General features: G+C 42.0%; 1 protein-coding gene across 2 annotated transcripts in view; it reads right to left on the bottom strand.

Moving 5' to 3' along the window:
• Positions 1-20,086, bottom strand: part of lrrc7 (leucine rich repeat containing 7) — a 341,063-nt gene that overhangs the window by 277,746 nt on the left and 43,231 nt on the right. The gene's annotated exons all lie outside the window — the stretch shown is intronic.

The following is a 20,086-nucleotide window of genomic DNA, read 5'->3' as shown; positions in this document are numbered from 1 at the left end:
TGTTCACTTACTTAACTTATTACAACCATTTGCACCTTCAGCTTCTGTTGCATTGCATGGGACACCACCTAACTGAGCACAACCAGCAAATTTTAATATCTGATTCTACATTCCTTCAACCAAGTTTGGATAAATTAGCAAGCAGCAAAACAAAAGTCGGTCTTTCATGAAATTCGGACAAAAAATGCCTCCTGTCAGAACGGTAATTGTACTGAAACCTAGTTTATTGTCACTGCTGAATGCTATAAGATAAAATTAGACACAATTTCACTCAACTATTCACCTCATCTTTTATTGCAATTCAATTGGTTGCTATGGATACTGTTTCTATAGTACAACAAGACAAATGTTATATCATGGATGTGGATGATTCTTTTATGTTGCCAAGTCACCTGATATATGGCAACCTAGGCAACGTACACTCAGCAACAAAGCAATGCAATAATTTTTAAGGAAATAAAATATTAGAATATAGTTCAAAAGAAAGAGGGTAACTATTTTCAGGAGCAGAAAAGGACTGACCCTGTGTGTTGTTGGTTTCAACCCCATCGATTGACCTCACTGCACTTTGCACTTTTTCTCCAGAATTTCCTCAAAGATCTTTTCTTTGTGACTTATATCATAATTCAGTTACCAGTAAAGTATTTTAATCTTTTTTATTTCTCAGACTAGTGTAACTGTACTTCAGGGAGTGGGTTAGTTTAGTTGCCTGGTTTGCAATAGATTGACATCAACAGTGTAGGGTAATTTCCTATACTGACAAAAAAACACCTTGAAGGCCTTGCCTTCTTAACCTTGCCCTTTGCCTGAGGTATGGTGACTCTCAGGGCATGGTCATTTATCTAATGAGAGACAAGTCCATGCTGATCTAACTTCATATTGTTCAAGTAGCTATTATTTCATATATTAAATCACTGAGTTAATGAATTCCATGCAAGGGAAATCAATAAGAAGCCTGAATGAAAATCTCAAGAGCTGTCAAAAACATAATTGTGTGCCCCGATCCCCAGCTTGATTTAGATTCTGACCTACCTTTATTGGATCCAAAAGACTTCACAGTTCCTGATATTGAGCTCTTTATTCCATAGTTTTGTTCATTTACTTAATTTATTACAACCATTTGCACCTTTCACTTCTGTTGCATTATACATTCATGAGCTAACATTGTTTTCCTTTTAATGTAATGTATTGTAATGAACACTGCATCAATTGTTAAATTTGAATCAGAAATTGAGATCTGATGTGGAATGCAAATGGTAGCCATAAGGGGAATTTTAGTTCCGGTCTCTACTCTTTTGCCTGAGAGAATTTTCGTCAGTCCATATAGACTGAAAGGGTAACAACATGGCATCTTGATCTAGACAACCCCCATTCCCTAATACTGTGCAATACACTTTTCCTGACAAATGGGAAATATATGTGCACCTAACTGCCCAGATTCACACACTATCTAGGTTGAGAGGCCAAAGACTACAAAGTCTGAAAACTAGTGGTCAAAGACAAAAAAAAGTGTAACTATTTTTGTGACAAGGAACCTTGCGTTTGTAGCATTTTACTCTAGTTTACAGACAATTCCAACAGTTCAGCCCCTAATTTCCCTAGTATCAACTGCAGTATTCCAGGAATTGGAATAATCCACTGGTTATTACCCTTGAGGTTCTGATTTTCAATTCGGTGCAAAGCTTTTCATACTATCTAAGCAGAACCACTTTTACAGGTGCACCTTCATTGTTGGTACCTACACTGACCATGATAACAGAATCTTCCTCCTTCCACTTCAAGTTCTTGTCCAGCTCTGAGCAGATGTCCTGAACCCTGGCACTAAGTAGGCAGCCTGGCCACTTGGACTCGTACTCTTTGCTGCACAGAATAGTGTTTAACCTCCTCACTCTATTATCCTCTACACTTCTTTTTGCTTGCTCCACTTGAATTGCTTCCTGTCCTACAGTGTCATGGTAAGTTAGCTGATCCGCACTGCAGCCCTTACTCTAATCCAAACAAGTAGAATGTTTCTCAAACTTGTTGGAATATTTCAAAAGTTTGAGGATCTTTCAATTCTATTCTCTGACCTCCCTTACCCACCTGACTCACAGTCACACCTTCTTGTCCCTGACTGTAATGGACATTTCAAGGTATAATCCTTGAAATAAGTGATATGACCACCTCCTGGAATCTAGTATAGAGATTTAGAGTCATAGAGATGTACAGCATGGAAACAGACCCTTCGGTCCAACCTGTCCATGCTGACCAGATATCCCAACCCAATCTAGTCCCACCTGCCAGCACCGGTCCGTATCCCTCCAAACCCTTCCTATTCAGATATCCATCCAAATGCCTCTTAAATGTGAGAATTGTACCAGCCTCCACCACATCCTCAGGTAGCACATTCCATACACGTATCACCCTCTGCATGAAAAAGTTGCCCCTTAGGTCTCTTTTATATCATTCCCCTCTCACCCTAAAATCTATGCCTCTAGTTCTGGACTCCCCGACCCCAGGGAGAAGACTTTGTCTATTTATCCTATCCATGCCCCTCATAATTTTGTAAACCTCTAAGGTCACCCGTCAGCCTCCGATGCTCCAGGGAAAACAGCCCCAGCCTGTTCAGCCTCTCCCTATAGCTCAAATACTCCAACCCTGGCAACATCCTTGTAAACCTTTTCTAAACCCTTTCTGATAGGAAGGAGACCTATCAGAATTGCACACAATATTCCAACAGTGACCTAACCAATGTCCTGTACAGCCACAAGATGACATCCCAACTCCTGTACTCAATACTCTAACCAATAAAGGAAAGCATACCAAACACCTTCTTCACTATCCTATCTACTTGCGACTCCACTTTCAAGGAGCTGTGAACCTGCACTCCAAGGTCTCTTTTGTTCAGCAACACTCCCTAAGACCCCTTACAATTAAGTGTATAAGTCCTGCTAAGATTTGCTTTCCCAAAATGCAGCACCTTCCATTTATCTGAATTAAACTCCATCTGCCACTTCTCAGCCCATTGGCCCATCTGGTCCAGATCCTGTTGTAATCTGAGGTAACCCTCTTCGCTTCACCACACCTCCATTTTTGGTGTGATCTGCAAACTTGTTAACTGTACCTCTTATGCTCGCATCCAAATCATTTATGTAAATTACAAAAAGTAGAGGACCCAGCACCGATCCTTGTGGCACTCCACTGGTCACAGGCCTCCAGTCTGAAAAACAACCCTCCACCACCACCCTCTGTCTTCTACCTTTGAGCCAGTTCTGTATCCAAATGGCCAGTACTCCCTGTATTCCATGAGATTTAACCTTGCTAATCAGTCTCCCATGGGGAACCTTGTCGAACGCCTTACTGAAGTCCATATAGATCACATCTACTGCTCTGCCCACATCAGTCTTCTTTGTTACTTCTTCAAAAAACTCAATCAAGTTTCTGAGACATGATTTCCCACGCACAAAGCCATGTTGACTATCCCTAATCAGTCCTTGCCTTTCCAAATACATGTACATCCTGTCCCTCAGGATTCCCTCCAACAACTTGCCCACCACTGAGGTCAGGCTCACCGGTCTATAGTTCCCTGGCTCGTCTTTACCGCCCTTCTTAAACAGTGGCATCATGTTTGCCAACCTCCAATCTTCCGGCACCTCACCTGTGACTATCGATTATACAAATATTTCAGCAAGAGGCCCAGGAATCACTTCTCTAGCTTCCCACAGAGTTCTTGGGTACACCTGATCAGATCCTGGGGATTTATCCACCTTTGACCGTTTCAAGACATCCAGCACTTCCTCCTCTGTAATCTGGACATTTTGCAAGATGTCACCATCTATTTTCCTACAGTCTATATCTTCCATATCCTTTTCCACAGTATATACTGATGCAAAATATTCATTTAATATCTCCCCCATTTTCTGTGGCTCCACACAAAGGCTGCCTTGCTGATCTCTGAGGGGCCCTATTCTCTCCCTAGTTACCCTTTTGTCCTTAATATTTTTGTAAACACCCTTTGGATTCTCCTTAACTCTATTTGCCAAAGCTATCTCATGTCCCTTTTTGCCCTCCTGATTTCCCTCTTAAGTATATTCCTACTTCCTTTATACTCTTCTAAGGATTCACTCGATCTATCCTATCTATACCTGACATATGCTTCCTTCTTTTTCTTAACCAAACCCTCAATTTCTTTAGTCATCCAGCATTCCCTAAACCTACCAGCCTTTCCTTTCACCATGACAGGAATATACTTTCTCTGGATTCTTGTTATCTCATTTCTGAAGGCTTCCCATTTTCCAGCCATCCCTTTACCTGCGAACATCTGCCTCCAATCAGCTTTCGTAAGTTCTTGCCTAGTACTGTCAAAATTGGCCTTTCTCCAATTTAGAACTTCAACTTTTAGATCTGGTCTATCTTTTTCCATCACTATTTTAAAACTAATAGAATTATGGTCACTGGCCCCAAAGTGCTCCCCCATTGACACCTCAGTCACCTGCCCTGCCTTATTTCCCAAGGGTAGGTCAAGTTTTGCACCTTCTCTAGTAGGTACATTCACATACTGAATCAGAAAATTGTCTTGTACACACTTAAGAAATTCCTCTCCACCTAAACCTTTTACACTATGGCAATCCCAGTCTATGTTTGGAAAGTTAAAATCCCCTATCAAAACTACCCTATTTTCCTATAGATAGCTGAGACTTCCTTACAAATTTGTTTCTGAATTTCCCTCTGACTATTAGAGGGTCTATAATACAATCCCAATAAGGAGATCATCCCTTTCTTATTTCTCATTTCCACCGAAATAACTTCCCTGGAAATATTTCCGGGAACACCCTCCCTCAGCACAGCTATAATGCTATCCCTTTTTATGAAAATGCAGTAAAATGTGTTAAAGTTGTGACAGTCTGGCACCATTTTAATAACAAATTATAAAAATAAATTAATGACTCAAAGTTAGGACAAATTTCATTTTTCTTTGGTGCTCAGTCCATGGCTTTTTGATTTTCTAAGTGGCCATGGGACACTGCTGCACTGTGTCGCCGCCAAATCTGTCCCTGAGGGGTCTGCAACACCAATGGGCAGGACGGTGGCTCAGTGGTTAGGACTGCTGCCTCACAGCGCCAGGGACCTGGTTTCAATTCCAGCCTCGGGTGACTGTCTGCAGTTTCACATTCTCCCGCGTCTGCGTGGGTTTGAGTCTCCTCCCAAATCCAAAGATGTGCAGGATAGGTGAATTGGCCATGCAAAATTGCCCGTAGTGTTCAGGGATAAGACCATAAGACCATAAGACATAGGAGTGGAAGTAAGGCCATTCAGCCCATCGAGTCCACTCCGCCATTCAGTCATGGCTAATGGGCATTTCAACTCAACTTACCCACATTCTCCCCGTAGTCCTTAATTCCTTGTGACATCAAGAATTTATCAATCTCTGCCTTGAAGACATTTAACGTCCCGGCCTCCATTGCACTCTGCGGCAATGAATTCCACAGGCCCACCACTCTCTGGCTGAAGAAATGTCTCTGCATTTCTATTGTGAATTGACCCCCTCTAATTCTAAGGCTGTGTCCACGGGTCCTAGTCTCCTCACCTAACGGAAACAATTTCCTAGCGTCCACCCTTTCCAAGCCATGTATTATCTTGTAAGTTTCTATTAAATCTTCCCTTAAATCTTCTAAACTCCAATGAATACAATCCCAGGATCTGCAGCCATTCCTCATATGTTAGACCAATCATTCCAGGGACCGTCCATGTGAATCTCCGCTGGACTTATTCCAGTGCCAGTATGTCCTTCCTGAGGTGTGGGGACCAAACCTAGACACAGTACTCCAAATAGGGCCTAACCAGAGCTCTATAAAGTCTCAGTAGCACAGCGTGCTTTTATATTCCAACCCTCTTGAGATAAATGACAACATTGCATTCGCTTTCTTAATCACGGACTCAACCTGCCTGTTTACCTTTAGAGAATCCTCGACTAGCACTCCCAGATCCCTTTGTACTTTGGCTTTACGTATTTTCTCACCGTTTAGAAAGTAGTCAATGCTTTTATTCTTTTTTCCAAAGTGCAAGACCTCACATTTGCTCACGTTGAATTCCATCAGCCATTTCCTGGACCACTCTCTCAAACTGTCTAGATCCTTCTGCAGCCTCCCCACTTCCTCAGTACTACCTGCCTGTTCACCTAACTTCGTATCATCGGCAAACTTCGCTAGAATGCCCCCAGTCCCTTCATCCAGATCATTAACATACAATGTGAACAGCTGCGGCCCCAACACTGAACCCTGCGGGACACCGCTTGTCACCGGCTGCCATTCTGAAAAAGAACCTTTTATCCCAACTCTCTGCCTTCTGTCAGACAGCCAATCCTCAGTCCATACCAGTAGCTCACCTCGAACACCATGGGCCCTCACCTTGCTCAGCAGCCTCCTGTGTGGCACCTTATCAAAGGCCTTTTGGAAGTCTAGATAGACCACATCCACTGGGTTTCCCTGGTCTAACCTACTTGTCACCTCTTCAAAGAATTCCAACAGGTTTGTCAAACACGACCTCCCCTTACGAAATCCATGTTGACTTGTTCTAATCAGACTCTGCTCTTCCAAGAATTTAGAAACCTCATCCTTAATGATGGATTCTAGAATTTTACCAACAACCGAGGTTAGGCTAATTGGTCTATAATTTTCTATCTTTTGTCTTGATCCTTTCTTGAACAAGGGGGTTACAACAAGGGCGGCACGGTGGCACAGTGGTTAGCACTGCTGCCTCACAGCGCCTGTAGACCCGGGTTCAATTCCCGACTCAGGCGACTGACTGTGTGGAGTTTGCACATTCTCCCCGTGTCTGCGTGGGTTTCCTCCGGGTGCTCCGGTTTCCTCCCACAGTCACAAAGATGTGTGGGTCAGGTGAATTGGCCAAGCTAAATTGCCCATAGTGTTAGGTAAGGGGTAAATGTAGGGGTATGGGTGGGTTGCGCTTCGGCGGGTCGGTGTGGACTTGTTGGGCCGAAGGGCCTGCTTCCACACTGTAAGTCTAATCTAAACAGCGATCTTCCAATCATCTGGGACTTTCCCTGACTCCAGTGACTTTTGAAAGATCTCAACCAATGCCTCCACTATTTCCTCAGCCACCTCTCTCAGAACTCTAGAATGTATTTCATCGGGGCCAGGAGATTTATCAATTTTAAGACCTTTTAGCTTTTCTAGCACTTTCTCATTTGTAATGGATGTGGAGGTTAGGTGCAAATGTAGAGTAATAGGGTAGGGGAATGGGTTTGGATGGGATACTCTTCGGAGGGTCGGTGTGGACTTGTGGTAGAAGGGCCTGTTTCCACACTGGAGGGATTCCATGATTCAAGGAAGAAACATGCTGAAACAGCCCCTGCCGCTGAATGGACCCAGTACCCGACCTGTGATACAGCCAGGAGGAGACTGTCCCAACTCGAGGCCCATGGCCCATTCCATTACAACTTCCCAGTGCTGATTGACTATCCAAATTAACTTCTTCAAGGCAGGCATCCTTGCAAGAGGATTCGCAGTAGGGTTAAAATCAACGAGGTAAAAACAATGACTGCAGATGCTGGAAATCATTCTGGATTACTGGTGCTGGAAGAGCACAGCAGTTCAGGCAGCATCCAAAGTGCTGCGAAATCTACATTTCGGGCAAAAGCCCTTCATCAGGAATAAAGGCAGTGAGCCTGAGGCGTGGAGAGAGAAGCTCAGGAGGGTGGGGGTGGGGAGAAGTAGCATAGAGTACAATGGGTGAGTGGGGGAGGGGATGAAGGTGATAGGTCAGGGAGGAGAGGGTGGAGTTGCAGTGGGAGAGGTACTCCCTGAGATTCTATAGAGAGAGGAGGAAAACTTCTTCAAGGCAGGCATCCTTGCAAGAGGATTCGCAATAGGGTTAAAATCAACGAGGTAAAAACAATGACTGCAGATGCTGGAAACCAGATTCTGGATTAGTGGTGCTGGAAGTCTCGAGAACCGAGAGTATTCGCTCTGCCACTGCTGCAGATGCCGCCAAAACATCAGAGGAAAAAGGAGCGGAACCCAGTTCAGCGATGCTGGAACAGCGGCTCAACCCACAAGAACATGATCAGTCGCCCAACCTCTCTCCACCATCGCAGCCGCAGAAAGAAGAAATGAAGAATTTTAATCAATAAAGTTAAAGAAAATAAAATTATTTGATGTGGCAAGTCCCGCGAGAGGGAGCAGACAGGGTTGGGAACCGGACTAGCCCCTACCCTGCCACATTCCGTTGTGTTGTAGCAGCTGCAGCTTGCAATCTCGCTGAAAACCTGAAACCGCACACACACAATGCAGAGTCCAAAAGGTCCCACCTCCTGCAGCCACAGCAAACCCTATCTTACCACTGATATTATGTTATCTAATTAATAATTCTTTTTAAATAAGTTATAATTAATAAACAATACATTCCCAAAGCAATGTGTCCTTTATTCTATGCAGCCGTGCAGTTGCTGAGTCTGCGCCCAGCGATCACCGTGCCTGCTGCACGCCTGTATCTGCACGGCAGCCGGGGGGGGGGGGGGGGAGCACAGGAAATTCCGAATAACTTTAATTGCTACCAAACAACTTTACAAATCTTATTCAAAACTTACAATTTCTAATGCACTACCCGAGTAATAATCAATAATGCTCAATTTGAGCTCTTAGCTGTTTCCCAGCGATGTCATTCTATTTTTTAATTTTTGTATTGTCCTTCCCAAATCTGAACTCGCCATCTCTCTTGCTGGTTTAAGCCTCTCCATTCACACACAGGTTCTGAACGCTCTCTCGTGCTATCTTAACCATCCCCACTTTAGCGTTGCCTCCCATCACGTTACAGCTCACTTGCATTCTTAAATCCATCCACCCTCACCCAGTTCTGAATTCTGCTGCCCGTGTGCTTTTGAAGTCTTCTCGCGGGAACTGTCCTCACTGTGGATCTGAAATCTTCAGTGCTCTCTCGTGTTTTTTTAAAACCTCCTCACACTCACGCTGGTTCTGATCTCTCTGCCACTCTTTCCATTGTTATAACACTTCCCCGTCACAAGGTGCAAAGGGTTCTAGGCCACTTTAAAGTAGATAGAAACTTTTTAAAAATTTGTTTACCATTAACAAAACAATCGAACAAGGCATTTATATCAAATCAAAGTGATCTCAGCATTTCAGCACTCAATGTTAGTAGTGCAGATAATACAAGATGAAGTCTACATTAATGACAAAGTGAACTTGTATTATAGATCAGTATATAATAATACATCATACAAATATGAAAATTTGTTTGTGAAGTACGATGCTGTACCATGTGAAAATGTTACTTTAAGTACTTAGGTAGGTTTCAACAAACTCTTTATTTCCCATGGTAACAGAAGATGCAGAGAATCCCCTCTTTCCCCAACCCCGTCCACACATTATAATCAGCTCCTCATTCCACACCACATTCAAACCCCTATTCCTAAACAGTTTCTTCCCTCACAGACTACCCACTCAATCAGCTCTTCTCTCCATCCCCCCCACCCCCTCCTCAACTTTCATTCGGAGCCCCCGCCTGGCACTCTCCACCTTCTGGGGACTTACTTCTCATCGTTGTTGCTGTTGGGCCGTGTCTCTTGTTTGACAGGTGCTGCTTGGATACACACTGCTGGAAGAGGGCCATTCTGGAGGAAGAGGAACTCAGGGTCAAAGGGCTCAAATCCTAGTAGTGTTAGGAATTAATACCAAAGTAGGCCAAGATTGTGGCTGGCCATAATCTTCCTCCTCCTCAAGGGTCAGAGCTCAAGCTTGATTGGAACTGAACTTTGAATTATTATGGTGTCTCAGATTGTAATATATCAGATTGTTCTTTTGATATACTATAAGTTTAATGTGCAAACATAGATGAACTAATTGCCCTTTTGCCTTCCCCTTGGAATGAATGGCATTAGATAGAGTTAGGTCTAGATTAGAGTGGTGCTGGCAAAGCACAGCAGGTCAGGCAGCATCCAAGGAGCAGGAAAATCGACGTTTCGGGCAAAAGCCTTTCAGTCCTTCAGCATCTGCAGTCCTCACTTTTTGCCTTAGATAGAATTAGAGTTACTTGTCATTAAAACCAAATGAAAAGATCCTCCTTGGCATCATCAGATATTTAATGTCTAACCATTCAAATTTTTTCTTAATGACAAGGTCCGTTATTCCACATAATTAAAACTGGAGGGCTTAAGATCTGCTGTAGACAGCTCGCAAAATGTTGCCATGCTCTGGCGCCATCTTGAACAACATGTCAGTAACAACATAGGGCACAGTACAAAACGGAAAATTAATGCATGTAGAAAGTGGAATGCAGCAGTCATGAGTGACTTTAATAGACATAGACTGGGTTTGTAATCAGCTATGAAACAGAAAGCAGTTGTTTTTGCTTTTAGCTGGCTCTCCTATTGGGTCAGGAGTGATTGCCTCAAGTTTAGAAATGAATGAAGTGGTGACTTCAACAACTCACCCCTCCCTTGCATCTATTTGTTCAAATAAGCCACAAAATAAATCATCTCCCATTGCGTTAGTTAGAATGCCACTCAGGGAGCAGGGCTCAAAGTGAAGATTGAGCAGCCTCATGCAGTAATATTTTGAAATATGGGCAGATGCACAAACACTACAACAATTATAGAAATGAAAAAAAGTGTAAAGGTATATGGGTTAGGTATCGGAGTCAGAAACCGCATTCAGGATGTCTTTCCTCCCAATGTTTTGCTTTTGACTGAAGGCAGAGGGATTCTGCCTATTAACCAATCCTAAATCTATGCTAGTCTATTTATGCAATTTGATGCACTTTAACTTTGTTTGTTAACCTCCTGTGTGGGACATTTAGCTTTCCAAGTACAACACAATTGCTAGTTACATCTCATTGATTCTGCTTGTGACTTCCTAAAGATAAATCTATAAGGTTTGTCAAACATGATTCCCACTTCATAAATCCATGTTTATTCTATTGAATCAAACAATTATCTAAGCAACTAGTAATCACATTCTTTATAATAGATTCTAATATTTTCACCATGACTGGCATAGTGCTAACAGATTTGTAGTTCCCTGTTTCATCATCTTCCCATCCTTATGCACCTTTGAACAAGTAATATAATTTTGCAAGATGATCACCAAAGCATCAATTATCTCTAACCATCTTTTTCAATACCTGAAGATGATGGTCATCAGATCTCAGGAATTTGGTAACTGTCAGTACCAGTCTCCAATGCCATAATAAGTTCACTGGACCCTTGGATCTATTATTTTGTGGAGACTTCTTGTAAAGAGAGATACAAAGTTATAATTTAACTTTCCTGCGATTTCTCTAATTTTATTACAAATGCTGCCTGTAATGAAGCCACAATTGTCTTCACTAATCTTTCCATTTTTACAAACAATTGAAAGTTTTGCAATTTTTAAAAAACATTTCTTGCTATCTGATTCTATTTTCTTTATCAATTTCTTTGGGTCCTCCTTTTGCTGAATTCTAAAATTCCCCATATCCTCAAATTTATAATATTTTTGGACAGACTTAGAAGTCACCTCTTTCGATCTAATACTATCTCCAGCTTCCTTATCGAGCACCTGTTTTCCTTTTGGTTTAAAGGAACATATGCTTTTTTAATAAAAAAACCAAGCACTAGTTATTTAATTATTAGCCATTGTCTCTTGATCATCAATTTAATTATTTTAAATGTATTTTTCTAATCTACAACCAATTTCATACTCATATCTATGATAGTCCTCACTTAGAAGCATTTTTGATTCAAACTTTATCGAAGATTTTAGCATCCTATGGTTACACTTCACTAAAGGTTCTTTTACAACACGAACATTTGATAGTCCTTTCCCATTTCACAATACAAGGACTAAAATAACCTGAGGAGAAAGTGAGGACTGCAGATGCTGGAGAGTCAGAGTCAAACGTGTGGCACTGGAAAAGCACAACAGGTCAGGCTGCATCCGAACAGCAGGGGTTATGGAGGGCTTATGCCTGAAACATTGACTCTCCTGTTCCTTTGATGCTGCTTGACCTGCTGTGCTTTTCCAGTTCCCCACTTTGTGACTCTAAAATAACTTGTGCCCTAATCGGGTCCTCAATATATTGCTTGAGAAAACTATTTCAAATGCATTCTAGGAATTCTTCCACAGCATTGGTATTAAATAACTTTACCTAGTCTATGTGTATTAAAGTCACTCATGACTACTGCATTCCACTTTCTACATGCACTAATTTTCCATTTTGTACTGTGCCCTACGTTGTTACTGACACGTTGTTCAAGACGGTGCCAGAGTATGGCAAAATTTTGCGAGCTGTCTACAGTAGATCTTATTCTTACATATCTTATTGTCATTCTGCTCTTCTACACCTCAATTCTAAGTCTATTAGAATTACTAACCATGTTCTAACAGACCTATGTTATCTCTGATCTCTCTCTCTGCACCTTCTCGATATTTTGCACCTTGTTCTGCTATCTTCGTGCACTTTGTACGGTATAGACAGCCTGTATAGCATACAAAACAATTCTTTTCACTGTATCTTGGTACATATGACTGCAATAAATTAATCAATACTTGTTGGTAGGAGGGTAAACCACTTCTATCAATATTTGCAGCCCCTTGCTCACTCGAGCTTTACTTAAACAGATTCTATATCCTGTACTTCTGATCATAGATCCTCTTTCACATAAGTACTTTATTATCAGAACTATTCCATTGCTTTTCGTTACCCTTCCTAAATATTGAATTTTTTTTATTATTAAGTTTCCAGTCTTGGTCACCTACAGCCACATCGCCATAACTGCAACTAAATTGAATGCTTTGACATGCACCATCAATTCAGCTATCTTCTTGTGAATGCTGTATTCACTCAGATAGATTTCTGTCTTTTTAACACTGTTCTGTAACTGGATTCTAGTTGATGCTAGAACTTGTTTCAGCTCCTTTCATTTATACTAGTTGCATCAAACTATTGAAGTCCTAAAATTGGGAGAGCCGACTGACAGACATGTCAAACAACAGCCTTGCGTAGTCACATGCTCAGAATCAGTCTTCCAGACACATCCTAGGCAATACCTTCTCCACTTGGGGAATTGGTTGTTGCGCTGAATGGACAGACCCAGAGGTGGCAGCACAATGGTATATAGTCAGAAAGGAGTTAGTCTATGACTCCTTAACATTGATTCTGGAATCCATGATGTCTCATGGCATCAGGTCAAACATGATTAAGGACACATCTTGCTGACTACCGAGTACTACTACAGTCTCTTCAGCTACTCCTCCATGCACTCCACCATGTTGAATACTTTTTAGAGGGTGGCAAGAATGCAGAATTTACTCTGGATGGAGATGTCAATGTCCATCATTAAGATTATTCACTAATAATTGAACTAGTCAAATCACGAAGGACATTGTTGCAAGACTGGGTGTCCGGCCAGGGGTATGGGAACCAAAAGAGAAAAACATATTTGACCTCATCTCACTATAATCTGTCTGACACAGCAGATGCATTTGTCCATGACAGTGTCAGAGTGATTACTGCAATCTTTTGGAGACAAAAGACCCACCTTCATGATGAGGATAATCTCTATCATGCTGACGCTATCAACATGCTAAAAGGGATAGGCTTTGATCTGATCCATAATGTGCTATGGGCCATCAGCACCAGCACCATCAGCATCAGCATCAACATCAGCACCAGCACCAGCAGAAATAGACTTAAACACAACCTGAAAACTCAATGGCCCAACATATGCCCACTCTATCATTAACATTAAGCCAGTGGTTTAACACTGGTTTAAATGAAGAGTGCAGAAGGTCACACCAGGATAGGCATCAGCACACCTAACAATGAGATATCAACTTGGTGAAGCTACAATAGAATACTATTTGGATTTTAAAAACAGCAAAAAGCAGTAATTGATGGTCATGGCTAAACAATGGCAACATGGCACAACCAATGGTGAATTATGGTGGACATTTAGACATCTCACCACAAGTGGAGTACTGTGGCTACAACAGCAGGTTAGAAGCTAGGAATCCTGCAGTGAGTAATTCACCTCCTGACTCCCTAAAACCTTTCCAATCATCTACAAGGCACAAGTCAGGAATGTGATGGAATACATTCCATTTACCTGGATGAGTACAGTATCAATAATACTCAAGAAGCTTGGCACCATCCAGAACAAACTAGACCCTCTTGATTATCACCATGAAATAACTGCACAGAGGCCGATATCCCATCACCAAGTCGCCCTTTATTTACTTGTGCATAGTACACTGATTGTGGCCAGCCAGCTTGCAGTCATTCCTCTGAACTGAGATTATAAATCCTCTGTTTATACTATATTGTGTTCTGACTTGTATACAAATCAACTTACAAACGTGATCAGGAATGGAACCCATTTGTAACCTGGGGACATTCTGTACTAGATTAAGATTTTTTAAAACCTATTTTCCTAATCAACCTGTTCAGTGATGTTAATACGCACCTCTGGACCAGGTGGGACTGAAACCCAGGCCTACCCATCGAGAGGTAGGGGCACTACCATTGTACCAGAGGCCCCATTCCCTGTTTAAATTGGTCAGCCAGGGCTTCCGGATTGGGATTGTTAATCTGAGCCAATCAAGGATCTCAGTCAACATGATCCACTTGGTTCCAATCACTACACACCACATCCACAAATATTCACTCTTTCCTCCTGAACTGGCAACAGAAAAATTATCGATTCAATCCAGTCTTTTACTTTTTATTAATTAGAACTGAAGATGTTGGAAATATTCAGCAGGTTAGGCAGCATACATAGAGACAGGTAAAAACAATGACTGCAGATGCTGGAAACCAGAGAAGAGCTTTTGCCCGAAACATTGATTTTACTGCTCCTCGGATGCTTCCTGAAATGTTGTGCTTTTCCAGCACCATTCTAATCCAGCATACATAGAGAGAAACACAGTGAACATTCAGGTCACAAGTCTATCAGTTCTGTTTCTTATATGAAATCCTTAGTTTCTGGCAGTATTTTGTTTTTTTTCCTGAATCTGTACCACATCGAACATAAAGAACAGAGATGGCTATTGTAAAACTAAACCATTCAAATATGCAAACATGTCCTTAAATGAGTTTTGTTTTACTGCTCTTACACTATTGAGATTTTTAAATAAATTTTTCAGATTTATTTCAGAAGTATTATTTTATCCAAGGACCAAATATTAACATGATGCAACCTATAATTTTCTAGATTCTGGAAAAAACTAACAGCAGTTCTGCAGAGTTCTGTTGCTCTGTCTTTTTATGCTGCTGATCAGTAATGAAAGTGACAACATCCTTGGCCCTGCTGAATTAATGCTTCTGTGAGATCTTTGACACAAGTTTCAAACGATCTGCTTGATATTACAGATGTAGCCCTAACTATTAAGATGTATATAAGAATCTTGGCCCCCTGCATAGCCAATGGCAGTGGTGTACCAAGTAAGCAAGGTGAAGAGGTGGCACAATTGCAGAATCACTTCCTCAGTTATCACCAGATATCTGTCCCTGGGTCTGCAGTACAATGATTATTATAGTGGCAACTACAACAATTACAACTGGGACAAGTAGCAGCCCTTCTGTGTTTGAGAGTATCCTTTTGGTACAACTCTGCCAGTGTAATACTATATGCTAATACCAACTTGTTTCACATCTAGGAAGGTGAAGTAGTTCCAAAAGTTGGAAAGAAAATCAATCCAACACAAGAAATATACTTCATTCATAACATACAGCATAGAAATGGTATGAATAATACAGTACAGAGAACAGTCTAACAAGTCACCTTTAAATCATCATGAGCTGAAAAATGTGTTGCTGGAAAAGCACAGCAGGTCAGGCAGCATCCAAGGAACAGGAGAATCGACATTTCGGGCGTAAGCCCTTCTTCAGGAATGAGGAGGGTGTGCCAAGCAGGCTAAGATAAAAGGTAGGGAGGAGGGACTTGGGGGATGGGCGTTGGGAATGCGATAGGTGGAAGGAGGTTAAGGTGAGGGTGATAGGCCGGAGAGGGATTGGGGGCGGAGAGATCGGAAAGAAGATTGCAGGTCAAGAAGGCGGTGCTGAGTCTGAGGGTTGGGACTGAGAAAAGGTGGGAGGAGGAGAAATGAGGAAGGTGGAGAAATCTGCATTCATCCCTTGTGGTTGGAGGGTTCCTAAGCAGAAGATGAGGCGCTCTTCCTCCAGGCCACACCTCCCCCCTCACTTCCCTCCAAGGCCCCAAAGGATCCTTCCATATCCATCAGAAATGCACCTGCACCTCCACACACATCATTTACTGCATCCGCTGCAACCGATGTGGCCTCCTATACATTGGGGAGACAGGCCGCCTACTTGCAAAACATTTCAGGGAACACCTCTGGGACACCCGCACCAACCAACCCAACCGCCCCGTGACTGAACACTTTAACTCTCTCTCCCACTCCGCCAAGGGCATGCAGATCCTTGGCCTCCTCCATCACCAGACCATGGCCACACAACATCTGGAGGAAGAGCGCCTCATCTTCCGCTTAGGAACCCTCCAACCACACGGGATGAATGCAGATTTCTCCACCTTCTTCATTTCCCCTCTCCCCACCTTTTCTCAGTCCCAACCCTCGGACTCAGCACCACCTTCTTGACCTGCAATCTATTTCCTGACCTCTCCGTCCCCAATCCCTCTCCAGCCTATCACCCTCACCTTAACCCCTCCTTCCACCTATCGCATTCCCCATGCCCCTTCTCCAAGTCCCTCCTCCCTACTTTTTATCTTAGTCTGCTTGGCACACCCTCCTCATTCCTGAAGAAGGGCTTATGCCCAAAACGTCAATTTTCCTTTGATGCTGCCTGACCTGCTGCGCTTTTCCAGCAACACATTTTTCAGCTCTGATCTCCAGCATCTGCAGTCCTCACTTTCTCCTAGTTTTAATCATCATGAGGATAGCATAAGAAAGCTAGAATTACAGTACTCAATTTAGGATATTGAGAAGAACAGGTTAGGGTGAAGACATTAGTTCTTTCTTCAAAGTTTATCAGTTGTACTTGTTGCAAATAGCAACAGCTTACATCTTGTCCAAAACAAAATACAACATGAGTTATGTAAATTAAACTCTTTAAACACAATTCCTAAAATGTCTGAACTGGTCAGTCAATCGGGAAGTCTCACAAGTATGGTGCCAAAGCCTGGAGATTTCCATAGTGCTTAACAAGCAAAATATTTAAATGAACAGTATGTGTCAGTCACAGATTTTAGCAAAGAAGTGTTGAGACCATTAAGTAGTTACTGTCAAATTAATGAAAATTTATCATAAACCTTATACACTGCTCTTCAGTTTTATAAAGAAGATATTTTCCTTTAAAACAGTTTCTTCCTCTGGTTTAGGAATGATCTTCCCCTGGTGACTGGGAAAGATCAAATTTTTCCCAACCTGATGACGATGTTGAGTACCATTATCCAGTATGCTATTTAGTTTCAGGTTTCCCCAATCTGCTGCATTCTAAATTTCAATAGTTACAAGAGGGATTTTTCAATTGATTAAAACTTTGATATTAATGCTTCATGCATGTCAGTTGTACGTCAAAAAACTGATGTGCCAATATTTCAAGAAATAAAATCAAAGCATCATTAAAAGTGTATACATACTGCTAGAGTAGCACGGAGTCATACAGATCAAGGCATTACAAGCTATTGGTACACCTTGTGAAATTGCCTTATTAGTACAGGGATACAGTATCTCTAGGATGGGATTCTTATGCACACAATCTCTCTCAAATTCACACATCAGAAAGTGTATGGGGTTTGTCAGTGGAGTGTTCTTGCCAAAGTCATAACCGGAATTGTGTCAATTCTGCTATCTCTATTTTTAACTTTTCCCACTCGATGATGATTAAAATTCTAACAGTGACATTCTAACAAAACACATTTGCTTCAGGGACTAGGGAAACTTTTCATTGATGAAATCAGCCATCAACTGACAATGCTACATTAATGGATGGTTTAATTAAAATGTTTCTAGTCAAACATGGAGGGTCTTCAAAATAGCCAAAATTTACTTGTCCAACTACATTACTAGCAATATAAGAATTGAGAGCACAAATGTGGCATATGGGTGTTTTTCATGCATCACTATTTATTAAGGCAACTTGGTCAGACAGCTAAATGGGCTGCCAAATTCATTGTTAGCATACACTAATACCCACAGGGGTGTTTGGGACATATCATTCATTGCAGAAGAAATAAAACATTGTATTTCTATATTCATTCTTCTTTGAATTTCCATATTAGTGTTATATTTACCATTCTGTGGCAAGTAGCTGAACTTATAGGTTCAGTTGGTCTTGCTTTAGAAAGGAGATGGTGCAAGAAATCTCACTGGGGGTTCTTAATTTTGTACATAAACTCAAAGCCCTGAAAGGAATCTGGCAGCCAACTCCCTGGGATGGAGACACATTGGGTCATTACTGATACTTAGTTTAATTGACGCTCATACTACCCTCAGACACCAGGCCATTCCCACTTCATTCTTCCATGTCTATCATCAAACCCTGAATGACAGGATACTCCTTGAAAAGCTAATGGATAGAATTAATATTTCCCTTTAGAGATGTGTTGAATCATCACTGATTCCAGATGTTCATTCACAAGGTGGTTGTAAGTATAATTCCTGAACAGAATGTTTAGTCTTGTAGTAATCTACTGGACTTCATTTTTCACAATGGTCACCAACCTTGTCCATGCAGATGACTGTCTGATATGCTGAAGCCAGCCTTGTACTGGTAACATTGAAAGAGTCCTTCATCCTTTGATCCAGTTTATTGACTGCATCTGATAAATATGCCTGGTATTTCTGAATCTTTCAGTGCATTTTTACAATGTTTCTAATAGACAACTCCGTGGACTCATTCTCTGCCTGGGACTGCCGAGATATGTCACTGATGTGCTTGTCAGGTTGTGCTCTCGAATCTAATCTAGAAAGGGTATCCACTGAGGTGGAAGTCTCTGAGCTAGTGTAAGGTGCAGGTGAAAATCTTGCCAGTGCACTCTGAGGGCTTTGTGCCTTCTTCCTCAGAAGTATAGGTGGAGTTGAGAGTTTCTGGAACTGCTTCTTTGGGGTGAAGGTTTATTGGATGCACCAGTAACTGCATAAAATAGGAGGGAATGAGTTATGTAAGTGTGAGAAAGGGTTTGTGCACGGTTATAATGAGAGAGCAGCACAGCATATGTGAGCAACCCTGCTCTTCTCCAACCAGCTTCTCTCACACAGCAGGGGGAGCCTTGCATCCCTTCTCTCTACTGCTGGTCTTTGACCTTTCGACCTAGCTTGGGATGATTATTCCTGCAATGAGATGAAAAGGAGGATTGAGTATGATGAAAATGGATGGCAAAGCAGTTAGTAGTGATGCAGGAGAAGTGATAAAGTATCCCCAGTGAGTAAGTAGGAAGCAGAGCAAACAGTGAGGGTTCAAAGTTTGAGAGGATGAAATGAGTGAGAGTTATTGAATGGATATGATCAATGCAACAGTGAGACCAGTAGTCCATGAGCCTTGGTGAAATGCGAGTACAATGGCAAAGTTATAGTGAATGATGGACCTGAGAGAGTTAGGTAGCAGAGGGAAGATGGTGGCAGTTACACTTGAGGAGCACATAGGATCACTAATCTTCTTTCATCACTGCTGTACATTTTGTTTCACCCTGGGGCACAGCACTGATCCAGGCTGCTTTCTTGGCCTAAACTAGGTCTCAAGGTGAGGCTTCCTTTGTCAGTCAGCAAGATAAGGTTGTGCCCTCCTATCCAATAACCTATCTATCAGCACCTCCAGATCCCCATCAGCAAAGTCAGGAGTTAAACTGCTTGTCTGGGTGTGGGCTTCCTAATAACAATGTGTAAAGGGTAGTTGCTGCCTCGCAGCATGTAAAGTGGTGTGTAGCTAGGTTTTAAATGCCAAAAAGTTCCAGCCGCACTTGCACCTTTTCTGCCAATCAATTTCACAAGGACAGCACTGTGGTGCCTGAATGCATATTTAAAAAGGTGAAGAACAGAAGATTTCTTGACAAAGTTGCTGACAGCTATACAGACTGGACACCATGGGTCTCACTTGATCAAACATTAAATCAAAA

The sequence above is a fragment of the Hemiscyllium ocellatum genome, chromosome 9 (assembly GCF_020745735.1).
Source record: "Hemiscyllium ocellatum isolate sHemOce1 chromosome 9, sHemOce1.pat.X.cur, whole genome shotgun sequence".
Lineage (NCBI taxonomy): Eukaryota > Metazoa > Chordata > Chondrichthyes > Orectolobiformes > Hemiscylliidae > Hemiscyllium > Hemiscyllium ocellatum.
The sequence above is the reverse complement of the archived record's forward strand: the minus strand, read 5'-3'. Positions and strand labels throughout refer to the sequence as shown.